The sequence below is a fragment of the Pseudoliparis swirei genome, chromosome 23 (assembly GCF_029220125.1).
Source record: "Pseudoliparis swirei isolate HS2019 ecotype Mariana Trench chromosome 23, NWPU_hadal_v1, whole genome shotgun sequence".
Taxonomy (NCBI): domain Eukaryota; kingdom Metazoa; phylum Chordata; class Actinopteri; order Perciformes; family Liparidae; genus Pseudoliparis; species Pseudoliparis swirei.
Window position 1 is genome coordinate 9,682,170 of NC_079410.1, and position 5,852 is coordinate 9,688,021.

Below are 5,852 nucleotides of genomic sequence, written 5' to 3' on the forward strand. Positions count from 1 at the left end.
ACCGAACAGCGTGATGTATGACAGGCCTCTGCTCTGTTTCCCAACATGGCTTCATCAACTTGCTGACAGATGCATAATATATAGCATGACAGCAGGGTCTCACCATCTGAGGTAGGATGATGTAACATGCATTGCATTAATATACACAATGTAAAATGTGTGTTCTACAGTAGAGGCACGGGGCTATAGGACAGAATATGAACGCTACAGCTGATGCATCTGATCCGCTTCACGACGGAGCGCAATCTGTCCTCGTGTCACTTTGTGCGTGAAACACAGAGGAACTGAATGCAACACGGGGAGAACATCCACAGAGACTGGGAGAGAGCAAGACAAAACTTTTGGGACGAAGGAGGAAAAGAGAAAGCGGTGTTGTTGTGATGGCGGGCAGAGGATGGAAATAGAAAAGCAGACAAACAAACAATCTTGTAATTCAGAGACACGGGGTTCCTGGCAGGTCTGCTGCGACCGCCGCTCTGGCCTCCCACTCGTTTCTGCAGAGCGAGCGTCTGAGCGGTGGATCAGATGCTCGCTCTGTGCTGCAATTTGTCTCCAGCGAGTATACAAATACAACACAAGTGTCTGTACAAGTGAGAAGGCTGGCTGTGTCTTTCGTTGGGGCTTGTTTGTTAGTTTGTTTCCCTATTGTATATTTGGTCTCCTTTGTTTCCCCCTTGTTTCTTCTTTTTCCTTTTTGATTCTCTTGTGAACTCTTTTTTCTGTCCCAATGCTCATGCACCTTTGAGACCGTACTCGCCGCCTCGCTTTCTGGCTTCAGGCTGTTTTTAATGCAGCAATTAGTAGCCTGTTCCTTTGACTCATACAAAGTGAAAAGAGCAGATGGAGGGTGGAAAGTAGATTCTTTGGGAAAAACAAATTCATCCTTTCATCCAGAGAACAAACAAACGACAGACTTGTCCTGAAAGCTAACAAGCAAAATACGAAATGACTAATGGTTCGTTTTCATCGTGTGGGAGCAGATATCGACACACACGTACAAAAACAGAACCTTTGACCCCCGATCTTGGCCTTGTTGAATTTATTTGATTGACCTTTAGCTCCCAGCAGCCTCCCAGGGCCAATGGAGCATTGACCTCTGACACAACATGGAGGCTCAGAGAGTTTGGGCTCTCTTACCAAAATCCCTTGTGGGCTGCCATCTAACAGAATCTTCAGTGAGGTGAGTACGCTCAAAGCCATGACCTGCTCCTCCGATATCCCAGCGGATACCTTATGCTGTCATGAATATGGTGATGAATATTCAACACTCGCTCTCTTCTTCGCAGATGCAGTCTGGAGAGGGACTGTTCCACCGGCTGTTCTTATTTCCACGGACTTAAAGAGGTGCCATATGCTTTAAAATGTCACTCCTCAATGTGAGAATCCCTTTTACAAACCTGGTTGTTTAAGACCTCCTGTTGGTTTAAACATTACAAAAAACAACAGAGCTCACACGCTGGAGCGTTTTGGTTTTCTCATCCTCAAACGTTCCCGCTTTTTATCAGGTGGTCTCAAAGTCGTATCCACAAAACTCTAAACTGGACAAACTCACCTGCTCATTGCGGCCTGATGAAAACGCCGACCCGCTCATGAGGAAGTAGGGTTGAAAAATTAGCTCATTAGCAAGATCAACACCCCTCCACTTGGATTCTAAGGCTTCCACCTGCTACGCTCAGTTTGTTGATTCACAATAATGGTACTAAAGACTAACAAGACTATCACCCTGCGCAGCTTCAAGTCCTGATTTCAGTAATCAATTTGCTGTACTAAAGATAACAACACGAGCAACGTCAGTAGTCAGGTTCGCACTGAAAGTAATTAGGACATATTGATAGCCAACAATGAGTCAACAGAGCCGCCCTGCGTTGTGACAGACGTAAACAGGGAATGGGACAACATGAAATGAGATGCTTAAATTCACATTCTAATTGTTATAGTTCTATACTTTATTTTGGTTAATTTAGGTCAATTTAATTAATGTTTTGGCATCATACTTTAGTTGAATATAGGTTTCTGATGTTCTTTCGGCGGGGAGCCTGAATACCTGTAGCTCCGGGCCGCTCGTGAATAGTGTGCAGAAAGTTGGTAAATGAGTTAGCAGCTTCCACGTCGCCCCTCTTATCTATCAAAGCCTTCTTTGATCAGGAAGTTCAGGTGTTTCTCGAGCTCAGACTTCATTAGCTTTTCAATGTTATGGTTGCTGAGATAACCTTCAGGTTAGCAGGAGGTCACGGCAGGCAATTCTTTCCCCCCCCCCCGCTTCAGGCATTGCATATGGATTATAAGAGTAGACAGAACTAAACTTGACACTTAAAAAACTGTTAAGTAACATCATCCTGTTCCTGTCCTCCAATAGACCTTAACTCAAGCAATTATCCTTTAAAAGGGCATCATAAAAGAACATCTTGAAGATACATGTATTAAGTATTCATTAAAATGATTTAGCATTTGCCAGATATAATTTACATATAAATCATTTCTAGTATCTTTCGCTGTTTTATAAGTTCCCTTTTTTCTCTTCGCATAATGGCAGTCAGGCATTTATTGCCGAGTCATTCCCCAAACAGGCTTTTTTTTGTGTTAGTAAGTGTGATTCATAGCTTGGTCAGTCACCTCCTGGATCTGCTGAATTCAAAGTTATTTCATTTAAAGCAATAGTGATGATGAAATGGTCATATTGCCTCCTTTTCTCCTCTCTCAGACCTTTGTATAGTGCATACATTTTTCATAACCTATATATGATTCCACTTCACCACCCATTTACATTTATTGATCACATATATGCCTTTTAAATATGCACTTGAGCATCATATTGAAAACTCTACTGGCTGTTGCTTTTTAAATAAATGCTGCAGCTTTGCATCTTACACTAATAAATGATAATGTAGAGTTTATGTATGTGTATATATGTATGTATAAATATGTGTGTATAAATAGTTGTTTGAGTTGTGTCTATATATATATACATTATATATATGAACTGTATATATATATCCCAGAGTGCATATCCTTGTATCCTTCTTTTCATTTATTTTAAAAACTTCATCAAATCTAAAGTTTTGTGACGGTAACAATGATAGAGAGCACTGCAATGATCTCACAACATGGCAATTCAATTTTTGAATCGTTAGAGCAGCAAATTGCACCGATAGCAGGTGGAATTGATATACGTGGATTTAATCGAGAGGAGAAGAGAGTAACAAGCCAAAGGTAAATTCATACGCCCTCAGCTTCAACAGAGTGCCTTTCCTCCTTTACAGGGTTTGTGCCTACATTGGTTATTGTGTGTGTCCGTGTGACCGTTGTTGCCCCTCGTCACTTTGACACATTGCTTGTTGTCTGTCACTTCCAAACTCCTGCAGGCCAGTAACTGACATCAGCGCAGGTGTCGAGGCTGATGGTGGAACAGGAAGGACTGAAGGGAAAATAACCCGAAGAAAGTCCTCTGAGACCCGTCAGACCCCCAGCGTGTGTTGATATGTTGGCCGAACCTTCACTGCCAGATCTCACACACTCTCACTGCTGTGCCCTCATTATGGTGGTTGTTAGGACTCATGTCTGGACTGAATGTGTTCCAGATCGTAGCTTTGAGCAAAGAATGCTTTGAATGCACCGAGTGTGTTGTTTCCAATTGTCAGGTTTTTTTTCCAGACTTGTAAATCATAAAGCTCACATATTTTGGAAATGATACACCAACTGGTCTCCTATTTGCTGACGACAATCAAGGTTTCTTATGTCAAACTCCCTCCTGAACTCGTCCAGTGTCGGAAGGAAGAAGTCAATATGATGCCCGCTTGTCTGTTTATTTGCTTTGCAACTTTCAGGGAAATATTACAAATCTTACTTCTGTCACCTCTTCCTCACGTAAAGCGAGCTCGCGAGCAAATTGTTGAGCATATAGCCGAGCATTCAGTTTGCCTCATGTTTTAGTTTATGACCAAATATCTGCATTTCCATCAGCCTTAGCTATACTTTGTGCTACTGTTAGCATGCTAGTGCACCAAACCAAGATGATGAGCATCTTAAACATTATTTCTGCTCAACATCAGCATGTTAGCATTGTCACTGGAAGCATATTCATAAGCTAATGATAGGATTTAGTTTTAAGCACCGCTGTGCCTGAGTACAGTCTGTTAACATGACTGTAGAGTAGAGTATACACCATATAGGCTACTGACTACTGTAGACTCTTCCCTTGTCCTTCGGTAGACTGACAACCTGTTTCTGCATTCTGACAGCTATGATAACCCCCCCGCTCCCCCACCCACACACACACACACACACTTGCACAAAATTATCCTTTGAATCAGATAGTAATTAAGTGATTGGTATTGAGTGATTACTCCAGGAAGTGGCTCACTCTTGTGGAGGGTAATACGTGGAAAATGTATTGCTTAGCTTTTAATTAGCAAAAAACTGATAAGGTGCTTTAGGTCGGCTGATTGTGTGTGTGTGTGTGTGTGTGTGTGTGTGTGTGTGTGTGTGTGTGTGTGTGTGTCTACGTGTGCAGGTTTATGATATTCATGCTTAAATGTCAATTACCTGCAACTAAGCTTCTCACCTCTAATATTTCTTTATTTTATGTTCATATATATATAAATGTATATATATATATACACATACATATATATATATATATACATACATATATATAGTATAAATACATTTACATTTGTATATATTTCAGTTTTATTCCATAACAACATTGTAAATATCAAGCTAGAGCAAACACAATACATCAAGTGTATGTATTCAGTGTTCATTAAACAAAATGAGTGAAAACCCAGATGCAACTTTAAACATCATAACAAATGTGTTTTGCATAGACATCATCTTTTCTACAGATAATTTAATTTGAATATTAATAATAAAAATTTAAATATTAATACATGATGGTTGTTATTACTAATTACATACATTCGTCTAGATGTGAAAATACTTATTTATTACATGTTTAGCTCTGACAAAGTTTTGTGAATAAACTACATTCATCATGTCAGAAATAGAAAACACCCTGAGTTTAATATTCAGTTGACAGTTGCCTGGTAAATCTTTTTATCGTCACAAAGTCTTACAAAAACTGTTGAAATGTTGAAGCATAGTGACATAAAAGGGAGATCAAAACAGAAAAAAAATCCCATGGTATTTGAGTGTTGCCATCATTTCTTGTTTAGCAGGAGATATCAATTGATAACTATTATGATGCATGACAATCATACGTCTCTCTTTTTGTTTGTGTTATTGACTTTCATACATGACGGAGAGGAGTGCAGCGTTCCACTTAACGGATGTCATCATTACTAAACATATACATTATCTGATGCTTCACATCCACTATTCCCCCAGCACTGGTGCTACATCTTTCCTTTGCTCTTTTTGGGGCTCAACTGAAGAGGAACGATCCACACTTGTTATGCACTCTTTAGAGGAGAAATGTACTCAAACACTGCTGCAGATAGAAGTGATCAGTGAGTCAGTGTTTGCAGTGTGCGACTATCCTTTATATTCCTTTGAGAGAAACACATACTTTATAAGTTACAAGTGGGCAAAAGCAAAAAAAAAGGATAATTTAAGGTCCTCTATAAGAAATTCAGCTGCGACCAGCATATCACACCTAAAGCTTTGAACAAACTGTGTCCGTTGCATTGTGGGTAATTTAAGCAGTGGGCTTTTGAAGAAGAATGTGTGGAATAAAAAAAATACCATACACTTAGAAAAAGGATTATTTGGCCCTCTAAATATTATACTATGAATTCTATCAAACATTACTAATTCAGTTATCCACCTTCAAAGCGTTATCTTTTATTTAATGCAACACAGCCCTCAGTCAAATTAATTTAACTATTGTATTG

The 5,852-nt window shown here is 39.7% G+C and overlaps 1 long non-coding RNA gene across 1 annotated transcript; it reads left to right on the top strand.

Annotated features, from left to right (window-relative positions):
• Nucleotides 1–727: 727 nt before the first annotated feature.
• On the top strand, nucleotides 728–3,639 carry LOC130189186 (uncharacterized). The gene is made up of 3 exons (XR_008830718.1): nucleotides 728–1,180; nucleotides 1,287–1,344; nucleotides 3,363–3,639. It is a non-coding gene; the product is annotated as an uncharacterized LOC130189186 (long non-coding RNA).
• The last annotated feature ends 2,213 nt before the right edge of the window (nucleotides 3,640–5,852 follow it).